The following is an 11,681-nucleotide window of genomic DNA, read 5'->3' as shown; positions in this document are numbered from 1 at the left end:
TAGTGGAGTTTGGGACGAAGCCACAGCCACTGGGCAAGGGCCATAGCAGCCAGACCCAGGCCCTTGCTGAGGCAGGAGTCGAAAGTGCTTCAGTCGGTCTTTTACCCTGACCACTAGCATTTTCATATTGTCAGTGCCTGCCTGGACAAGATGAGTTGCAAGTTCCTGCTGGACTGAGACAAAGGCAGAGACAGAGCTGCTCATGGCCTATAACTCACCTTACTGAATTCTGTGCCTGAAGACCCATCCACATCACTGAAATATCATGGAATCATAACTTGTGCCCTCCATCTGGTCAGTGGAGTCTGAAAACCCTAAGATGGCTGCTACCTTGAAGATGCTCTTTTGGGTTATTATTTGGAAGCAGTCTGGCTGGGCTGGTGGGTGATATTTTAAATAGTAGGGTACAGGTCTTGGGTTCAAAGTAATGCCTGACAATGCATTGCTTGGAAGTTGTGCATCCACCTTCTGGGTCCCTCTCTGAGTAAAGAGTGGTTAGGGGCAGGTCCTGGCTAAAAATAAACTCAGCTTCTTTTTCTAGCATGTCTCAGGTACACTGCCCACAAACAAGTCAGCCAGGGTCCCTGTACCTGGGCAAGGACTTCCTTTGTAATCTGTATTGCAGACAGGAAAGATGCACAGTCCCCCCCCCGCCCCGCCCCCTCCTCCCAAATCTGGCTTAAAAGCTTTGGATTATGGGTCTGGAATGAGCTTGCTCTGCTAAGCAGGCTCTAGATGTCGCTAGGAGAAAGGACAGGCAGGGCTGGAAGCACCAGCTGGTCTCTGCCAGGTGTCCTTCCCCTATCTTCCTCCCCTGTTTTGTTGCTTGTGGGAGGAAAAACAGTCCCATGAGAATCAGCAGAGTTCCCAGGGGTCAGAGGGACGACTAGACCCCCACAGACGGTCTCCACATATTTCTTTATTATGCTCTATCACACTGTAACATGAGTGCTGTATCCTTCTGAGAGTCATTTATCAAGTGATTCTGAAACCATCCACAGATACTCAGTGAGAGCATGTTTTCAAAATAAATATATAAGCCCTTCCCAGAACTAAAAGCACTTTGCCTTATTGAATGATGCAACAGTTCGTCATTCTGATAATTTTGTTTGAGTTACACTTTATTCCATGTCTCAGTCCCGTCTCCTAAAATCAACTTCTGTTTCTCCAAGAGGAACTTCATGTGTTGTGTTATCAGGTGTTCTAGGAGAAGAAAAAGGAGTACAAGCCACCGGGAAAACAGGATGGGGTTAAGAATAGACTTGTTTGGAACTGCCCAAGATTGAAAGCAGTGATTTCAATTTCAGTCTTGCTGTAACTGAGATTCGGCTCAGAGATGCTTGCTGCAGTGGCTCAGAGTGCCTCCATGTGCATGCTAGAGACAGAACCCACCAGTGCAGATCTCCAACAGGAAGGAGAAATTGGTATGTATTTGATGCAATAAGAATCAAAATAAAAGAGTAGAGCCCTCCTGTCTGGTAGCCTGTCATGCTGGGTCTCTGGAGAAGAGGAGATGCTTAGAGGCCTCTTGCATATTAGTTACTCTGTCTGAGTATATAATACTCAAGTATTTCTGAGCAAGAGAAATGAATAAGGAATCAATTATAAGAGCCAAAAGCATACTTTTTGTTCATTGGATTTTTAGGTTTTATTTGATTGTTTTGTTTTTGGTGTGTATGTGTGTGTGCCTGCATGTATGCCTGTGTGCATGCCCATGTGTGTTTACATGTCTGCCTGCATGCATGCATGCATGCCTGAGTGCCTACCTACCTATCCAGGTGCCCTGTGTGCATGTGTGTTAGAGTGTGTGTGTGTGTGTGTGTGTGTGTGTGTGTATGTCTTTAGCTTTCTAGTGAACTCTATCTGGGAATTTGAACTCTGGTGAGTTAAGAAAGTTGCTGTAGACCATGCTCGTTATGTCCCAGAGTAAAGGAAACTCTAACAGCACAGGTTTCAATGTGCACAGCAGCTAAGGAAGTTCCCTGTGCGCTGGGGCCTGGAGTTTTCAGATCCAGTGTGATTCAAAGGAAATCTGGGAGGTGCAGCAGAGGTTGAACCCCTACTCAAGCAAATATTGTATTTCTGGTTTGTGAAAAATTATGGAAATGGAGAATCCTGTGGAATTTCTGTTAAACTGTCTTCTGTATTTGGAAACCAACTGTGTCATTCTTTTATTTTTCTTTCTTTTTTCCCTTTTCCTTCCTTTAAATTTTGTTTGCTTACTTGTTTGTTTCAATGAAAGAAGATGGACTTTCTGGAAAACAGTGTTCATAATTACCAAAAATAAATAAATAATCAGGGTCATGAGGAATGTAGATGTTTTTCAGCTTAGTCAAATAGTCCCATATCTGAAACTGTTTTCATTCTCCAAATAGAATCACATTCTTGCCCATATTTCTATGAGAAAAGGTAGCTAAAGCAGATAATTTAATGCTAAGGTTGGGGGGATATTGTAACATTTTCTATAATAAACGTTTAGGATTTCGTTTCAGAAAAGAAAAAGAATTAAAGAAAGTAAACAATAACAGTCACATGTGCAAGTAAATAAAAAATAATTTTCAGAAGTGAACCATCCAAATGGATTTGGGGGGACCATTTTAAGGAAAAGTTGCATATTAGCATTTTGAAAAAGAAAGCCATTGTAGAAATACTGATGCACTGAATTCAAGGGATATCTTTGTTTAATGTACAACTGGGAAAAAAGGATGAGAAGTTTCTATGGAGCCAAAATCCAAAGGACATTGTATACGCTGTCCCAGAGTCTTTGGAGAGTCCAACATTTAGCAAGCAGTTCTTCATAAAAAGAGTGAAAAGGTGAAGCTTTGGTGGACCTAAAGTTAGTGAATCAGAACACGGAGTAGCTCAGATCTGATTTAGAATTTAGAGAAGCCAGCAAGCTTCACGGACTGCTTGACTGCAGCTCTACAGAGTGGAGTTCCAGGGAAGAAAAAGCACATTATCTCAGTAAAGAAATACTTTTTCTGCCACCTCTTTCACATGACTTTTGGTGAATCAGCCTTGTTGAGGGTTGGTCTCTTGGCCATGTGATTGACAGGCCCAGCAGGACTAACTCTTATGACAGGACACAATGGTGCATCATGTCTACCCAGGACAAGAAGCAGATTCTGTTCATCTGAGAGGAGGAAATAGACTTCAGGGAAGCACTGATATCTCCAATGGCCTCAAAGGCTACTGTAGCATTCCCTGCTCAAGATTCTCCAAAATTTTTTACATTATGGGCTAACCCTGAGGAACTGATATGGTGTGTTTCTGCTAGGAATATCTAGGGGTCCATTTTTAAAGCTGTTCAGCGGGGGAGCTTAGTGTCAGTTACAGGCTTATGCACAACATCCACACAGGGAGCTCTCTTAGAAGAAAGGAAATAGAGACTCAGTCACTTCTGCCATCTGACCTGGAGATAATCAGAGACGTTTCCTATTTCAACGAGAATTGGAACTGCTCGCCATAGGGACCTCTGCTTCTAAATCTGTTTGGCCCATTTCTGTCTCCTATCCTGAGCTAATCATTTAATCCTCTTGTCAGTTTCCTAAGTGTAAACTGAGACTCTGTTATCTTGGAGTTTTGAAAAAAAAATGAACAAAATGTGATGGGTTAAAGTCAGCTGGGGGTTGTTTGTTGGTTTCTTTTTTGTTTTTGTATTGTTTCCCTCTGTAGCCCTGGCTGTCCTGGAATTCTCTTTGTAGACCATGCTGGCATTGAACTCAAAGAGATCCACATGCCTCTGACTCCCCAGTGCTGGGATCACATATGAAAAATTATGTTTCCCTTTCATCCAAGTCTTCTGTAGATGAGGACATCATTTATGAAACAAGACCTTCTGTGAAGTGCTATAGAAAATCCTACAGCCAAATGGCCCTTAAGTTATCCTCCCACTGGGGCGTAGCCTCTTTTACTATTTATCCAATGTAAAGCATGTCTCTGCTCTCTTACTATTTATCCAATGTAAAGCATGTTTCTGCTCTCTTGTCTGGCTCCAAGATTGGGTTTCTGTTCTCTGTTCTAGCAGAGGATTCTGACTTGTGAGTCTACCCCTAAATAAATAACTGTCTATTATTCTCAATTATCTTTTAAGTGTCCTTCATCAGTGAAGGGCATTTGCAGTAGAGGAATACAGTCAAATCTACAGATGATTCTGAGGTAAATTTTCCATTTTCCCTAAAATATTCTTGAGATTGATGTTCTCATATTTATATTTCGAGATAAAGAGCTCCAAGGAAAATGTCTCAGAATGGTCTCCGCCGTGACTCCTGTAAAGCTATACTGCTGCTATGTAGTGAACATGGGTCTCACTGTGGCTGTAATTACACTTGTAGCTTTGTCAGGTAAGTGACTTATTCTTAAGCATTCTATTCACATTTACATTGTTGGTTATACTTTTAAGCTGATACTGTATGGAAGGACTCATGCTAAGGACTCCAGAGAAAATACACCAGAAATTCCTGTTCTCTGGGAACTTGGGGTCTAGCAGAAAGATGCACAGCACAGGCTGTGGTATGCACAGGAAGCCAGATTCAGCATCCCTGGGAAGTGGACATTCAGTAATTCTAGAGCAGTGGTATTAAACCTTCCTAACACTGCAAACCTTTAATATAAACACTCATTTTTTGGCAACCCCAATCATAAAATTATTTTCATTGTTACTTCATAACTGCAACTTTGCTACCATTGTGAACTGTAATGCAAACATCCAATATTTCCAATGGTTTAGACACATGCCATGTGGGGTATCTATTCAAGGTAGAGAAGAAGGAGAAGAAAACTAAGCAGAGATTAACAAGGATGCTGCTGCATCTAAAAGGAAGTGAGAACAGTGAAGAGTAATATTGTTGGAGAAGGTACAGGAAACCCCACCCCCATGACTCCTGGTTTCAGTTAATATCTTTAACCACAATCTGAAAATATTAAATAGAAAATTCCAGGACATGTGATTCCAGAACAGCTTTTAGCTGTAGATTGTTCTGAATAATGTGATAAAAATATTGAACAACTTTGCTGTCATAGCTAGAGAAATGTCTCATGATATTGTTCTATAAAATCATTTTGACTACATTAATAAATAATGCATACAAGTCTAGACTGGACAAACATTTGCCATCAAGTCTTGGTCAGTGTAGCCTAAACTATTACATAGCTCAGAAAATAGTCAAATAAAAAGAAGGGATAGTCATTCTTGCTGCCTGTTGCATTGGTCCTTTTCACTGGAGCCTTCTGGAACTGAGAACAGCTACAAAAATTCTCCATCGCTAATGTGTGGGCAGTCATTTCTGGTATATAATATGTCATATCAGATCACATATTTCCTGGAACTCACTAGACCTTTGAAAGAGGAGCACATTCATTTTTACCTGTTAAAGTATGGAAAAGGCAAAGTTATGAAAGAAGAATACCCATTATTCTTCTAAAATGCCCTCTGAATCCTTGCAGCATTCAGACCTTCTTATACATGCACACAGGTACACAGACACACACAGACAGAGCAGGGGAGGGAGAAAGAGAGGGAGTGAGGGAGAGATGACATTTACATCCATGTATATGTATGTATATAATCATTTTATTATAAAAGACTCAGATTAAAACCTCACACAGCTCCATTAACATGGACCCTCAAACGCATGTTAAGTTTCAAACTCAGGTATCTCACCTAACTTCTACACAGTTAGAATAGCCACACTGAAGCTGTGGAGTTTCAGTTATGGTTTTAGACTATATATGTCAGTTAAATGAAATACAACAGAGTTTAAACTAGAAAACCAATTCTTTTCTAACATTTTTTTTCATAACTTGTATGGTCTTTGCTGCATCTTTCCTTGCTTGTCACCTTACATTACTCTTCTTTGTTCTTTCTTTGTGTTACACCATGATCACACTCACAGCTGTTCACACTGCATCTCAGGCTGAGATTGCACGTGAAAGAGAACATGGGTCTTGTTCTTTCTAAGTTTTTGTGACTTTACTTAATATCATACTTTCCCAGACACTTTCCTACTAATTTCATTTTTCTTTAAGGCTGAAATATTACTCAATTTTGGATGTGTTCCACATTATTATGTACTCAACAGTAGATGGGCATCCAAGTCAAGTTCATTTCCTTCAGTTGTAAATAGGGCATCAAAAAACATGGAAGGTAAGACTCTCTGTGGAAGGATGTGTTTTCTCCATATATGACAAGGAGTGACATTGATAAGTCAGATATCATGTCTATTTTTATTTTCAATGAGGAAAATTTACATGTATCAGCATTTATTCCCACCAGCAGTGAATAAGTGTTCCCATTTCTGCTCATGGTTCTAACATCTGTTGTCAAGTTTCTTCATGATGGTCATTCTGAGTTCCTCTAATAAGAACAACCAGTGTGTGTGTATGTGTGTGTGTGTGTGTGTGTGTGTGTGTGTGTGGTAGAGTTATAAGAAGGACTTGAACAAAGTTTAGTATCAAAGACCTATTTTGTGCATATTTTGCAGGCTGGCATTTTTCTATAGTAAACCCAGGCAAGTGAGAAGTTCTTTTTGTATTGTCAAGAAAAAAGGAGCATGTGAAGGAGAGTTAAGGGAAAGAAAGCTGTAGAATTCCAGGAATCAGGAACATCCTTAATTGTCTGGTGGCATAGAAATTATTTCCTTTCAGGGTTTGGTGTCTTTAATCCCAGCACTCAGGAGGCACAGCCAGGAGTGTTAACTATATATTCTAGACAAGTATAGTCTATAGAGGAATATCCAACTCAGGAAGGGGGTCATAATGAGATTCTGTATCAAAACACAAAATATGAAGAAGAAAAATATCATTTCCTCAGAGCCCACTAAAACTTTCTGAACTGGGGGCCTTCCTGGTATGAGGAGTCCCTCAGTGATCAGCTAGGAAAGCTACTGCCCAGCACACAGCACACAACTGAGATTTGGATAGTTAACCAAGACAGAAGACTTTGATATGTTTATTATATTTCCTAAACTGTCTACATTACAGTGAGAAAAGATAAACTGGTCACTGAGTGCCCTGGACCTTGTTCTCCCACCTGCCCAACAGACTGGATTGGTTTTGGAAGTCAATGTTTTTATTTTTCTGAAGACACAAATAACTGGACATCCAGCCAGACATCCTGCATGGCACTAGCGGCCCATCTAGCTCTATTTGACAGTCTGGAGGAGCTGGTAAGAAAGGAACAGGAATGAGTTTGTTGTTTGTTATGTTTAGTGTGTAATTCCTTGAAATAATGAGCATAAGTCTGAAACATGAGGAAGGATCCTACCCTAGGCACTGGGGGACATAGAAACACATTGATGTGTGCCATTTGCTGATATTATTGCTTCTTACTGAAACCCTGAGACATTTCAGAGACTTTTGATCATGTGTTGTTCATCATCAACCTGTAATGTCAAACATACAAACTACTGAGATACTTGGTGGTCATAAAACTTTCACCGAAACTGTCAAGTATTGAATACTCAAGGTTACCACTGTTAATAACTGCCAAGACAGGGTTAACATGGGACTTTCCCAGCCACAGTGGGGCATATAGTCATCTGTATACTTTGGATTATAGACAGAAATGCATCCACTGAGATCTGAGGGCTATTATGGCTCCAAGGTTGGTGACCCTCTGTTACACCCTGTTGCCTTCCCAAAAGCAGTCTATAGGGCAAAGACTCAAGGGCCATCTGAAACAGAGAGACACATTTTTGTTTTGCTTTCTGTGTTTCATGACAGAATTTCCGGAAGAGATACAATTGTGATTCTGACCACTGGATCGGCCTGCATAGAGAGTCACCAGAGCACTTTTGGGTGTAGACAAACAACACTGGATATAACAACTTGTATGCTTGTAAATCACTTTTCCTTCTCCTGTGTTTGTGTGTTGTGATTGTGTGAGTTGTGACTATAAGAGAGGAAATCCTGAATCATGTGGAGCTAACTGTACTGGAAAGGTACAAAAATAAACCCTTAGGTTGAAGAAGTGTCTCAGAGGTTGGCGGGTGATTATATGCAATAGAGATAATTCCCAGAAGTTCCACATCCTAACAAATTTAATTTTTTCTGTGTGCTCCTATTTAATAGCCATCATTTTCAAAGTATTTACTTAGTGTGATGTCCTTTGAAATCTTTTACAGGATGATGGTGTCTGGGGTGGATGCTGTCTACTCCATCACCAATTGAAAAACTTTCCCTTGATGATAAACACCCTTGTTGACTGTTTACATAACTGCAGATGAGTGGTGAGGGCTCTAAATCTCCAGGAAGCCACTGCAGAACTGCTGGGTATGACTTGTCAGACAGAAATGTGCACAGATGCACCTGTTCACAGAAGCAGAGACTCCAGGGACATTGGGAACCTCCTCTAAAGTCTCATCATTAAAGAGCACTGAGACAATCCTAGATGTGGACAGAGCCATTTCAAATGGAGCCATTTCACTGGAACAGTAAGACATAGACCCAGTCACATCCATCATTAAAGACCTTTCAAAAATTTACTGAGAATTGGATTTTCCTCACTACTATACATGTGTAAAATACTCAAGACTGAATTGAAAAATTGTCCTTTTGAGGCCACACATGGCAGCAGTTCATTTTAACATGACATCAAGCATCAGTCAAATGTCTTCTACACACTATATAGGGTCGATTTGGAGAAAGGATAAAGATGTGGTGTTCAAACTGAACTCCAAGAATGTAAAGGATGTTCGGTCTAAGTAGTGCAGGCGACTCCTCAGGGACTCTTTCTTCCTCTGATTCTTTTTTTAAAAATATTTATTCATTTATTATGTATACAATATTCTGTCTGTGTGTATGTCTGCAGGCCAAAAGAGGGCACCAGACCTCATTACAGATGGTTGTGAGCCACCATGTGGTTGCCGGGAATTGAACTCAGGACCTTTGGAAGAGCAGGCAATGCTTTTAACCACTGAGCCATCTCTCCAGCCCCTTCCTCTGATTCTTATTACAAATTAGCAGTGAAGATGGATGAGATTTCATTGATGGATTGAATCAGTGTCAGTCTGTGCAAAATTGTGTGTGTTTGTTGTTTTAGGGTTCCTATCCGAGGAGGAGGAGAATGTGCCTACCTGAGTGACAGCGGAATCAGCAGTGGCAGGGGCTACACACACAGGAAATGGATTTGTAGCAAGCCTAAAGCTATTCTTTACAAGGACCATGGATTTTAAATAGAGGGTAGGGAATGTGCCAGAGCATGCCTGAGAAAGAGATGTTCTGTGACCTGTTATCTACAGTTGCTGTTTCACTCCTGATCTGCTAAAATCATCATCAACATCCAACGATAATATTTGTTGACAGAAAAGATGAAATTTCACTGAAAGGATTATATGTAAGGGTTCTTGTTAAAGCATGGATAAATTAATAGGTATCTAAGTCAAACCTAAAGTATAGTCATATGTATGCATATTAGTGAGCTTCAATTTTATGTCCAGATATGAATGTTTTTCTTTGTTCCTTGCTTTGAATGCAGGGGACCTAAAAATGTGTGGAGACTAAATACATGGAAATGATTTAATAATCACAAGAAATGTGGTACTTGGTCTGTGGACTCTAAGAATTTGTATACATATTGTCAATATTATTTTATAAAATTCAATAACCAACACTATGTGGTATCTAGACAATGTTAAAACTAATACTGTCTGTATACCTTGTGATTAACTCATCATGGACTTAGTCAAAATGTTTTACACTTTACTCCTCTGTGTTCCTATTTGATTACAGTGGACTAAGAGCATGATCCAACAAATGCCCTTTAACTTTCTTAATTCAACTTTTTGTAAGACTTTCCTACATGAGTATGCCATTCAAACTTCATTCTTTATTAGTTTCACTCAAAAATGAACCTAATAAAGCATAAGAAAGTTAATTATTGAACATTTTAAAAAACATTTGGTGCCTAATTTTGCAATCATTTACACACAGTTGAGTTCTAAGAACAAAATAATTTAATTTTTTATCATTATACTGTACTGATGAGTCCTAAAAAGGACTAAATAACAGATAAAAAGTCTGCCTTCAGTCAATTCCATCTTCTTACTTTATTGATATATGGACTAAGCCTGGTGACCTAAGTTTGACTTGGATCTACATGGTAGAAGAAGAAAACCAAACCCAGCAAGTTGTCCTGTGATTTCCACAGTTATTCTGTACCCATATGCATATATACACAAATAAAAAAAGTAATAATTACTTTTTAAGTTCAACTTTTATAGAGACTGTGTCTATTACATTTTTTGTTGCTGCTGTGGTTGTTGTTGCTACTGCTGTTATTTGCTTTTTTTTGAGACAAGATCTTGATATGTATATCTGGCTGTCCTGGCACTTACAATGTAGACCAAGCTGGCCTCAAATTCACAGAGGTCTGCCTGCTTCTGCATCCCAAGTGCTTGTATTAAAGGCATAGACCACCATATCTGGCAATGGTTTTGCCTGTGTTGAGTCTGTATTATTAAATAAATACAAGCATATTTTATTTAGGAAAATACTTTTCTCAGTGTTTGTGTCCTACTTCATTAGCTCGTTTTGCTTTGAGGTCCATTTTCTTTCAAATAAACTAATAAGAAAGTTCAATGTAACTCAACTTTGTATTCTCAGAGACCGACACACTATGTAAAACACAGGAGTATTACAATCACATGCGTAAGGAAGATAGGGTCTCAGGTCTGTGGCTGTGAGAATCCTCTCTTGGGTTGTATTCAACTCAGTTCTTCGTGAAAAACTGTACTTTTCTACAAAAATAAATCAGAAAAACAAATGAATTTATAGCAATAAACTGTGTGTGGTTGTTGTGTGACAGACTTTCTTGGGGAGATGGAGAAACACATGTACTCATCTAAGACAGGCCAAAGTACAAATATCATCAAACTCTAATTGTGTGAATGTAGAGATTTACAGGGATTATTTATAGGAATATGGGTGAGGGCTTTCATACAAGATCAGAATTGGCACAGAGATGCTGCATCACCAAAGTCCACTCCAACATGAGTGACTACTCACAAAAACTGGAACCCCAGAACATAAAGAACATGTTTCTGGCTAAGAGAGTGTCTGTCTTAGTTACTTTTATTTTGCTGTGAAGAGACACCATGAACAAGGCAACTTACAGAAGAGAGTTTATTGCAAGCTTGACTAAATTTCAGATGGTGGGCAGCAGGGCAGCAAGAAGGCAGGCAGACTTGTTGTTGGAGCAGAGACTGTGAGCTTACAACTTGAAACAACAACCAAGAGGCAAAACAAGAGCACAACCAGGGGATGGTGTAGCTTTTTTTTTCCTTTATAAATAATACCATTCAAAGTTTCCACCTCCTTCTCTTCTCCCATTTCCCGCCCCCTCACCCTCCCCCAACCCCCTCCAGTTCTAAGATAGGTAGGGTACCCTTCCCTGTGGGAAATCCAAGGCCCTCCCCAATCCATTCAGGCCCAGGAAGGTGTGCATCCAAATAGATCAGGATTCCAAAAAGCCAGTACATGCAGTAGAATCAAATCCCAGTGCCATTACCATTGGCTTTTCAGTCAGCCCCTATTGTCAGCCACAGAGTCTAGTTTGATTACATGCTTGATCAGTCTCAGTCCAACTGGCCTTAGTGAGCTCCCCTTTTATCAGTCATACCATCTCAGTGGGTGGACGAACCCCTCGCGGTCCTGACTTCCTTGCTCAACTTCTTCCTCTTTCT

The 11,681-nt window shown here is 40.0% G+C and overlaps 1 pseudogene; it reads left to right on the top strand.

Annotated features, from left to right (window-relative positions):
- Positions 1 to 1,336: 1,336 nt before the first annotated feature.
- LOC130883222 (C-type lectin domain family 2 member E-like) lies at positions 1,337 to 9,184 on the top strand (annotated as a pseudogene).
- Positions 9,185 to 11,681: the final 2,497 nt, after the last annotated feature.

This window comes from Chionomys nivalis, chromosome 1 (genome assembly GCF_950005125.1).
Source record: "Chionomys nivalis chromosome 1, mChiNiv1.1, whole genome shotgun sequence".
In the NCBI taxonomy this organism is placed as follows: domain Eukaryota; kingdom Metazoa; phylum Chordata; class Mammalia; order Rodentia; family Cricetidae; genus Chionomys; species Chionomys nivalis.
Note: the sequence above shows the minus strand (reverse complement) of the source record. Positions and strands in the feature narration are given on the sequence as shown.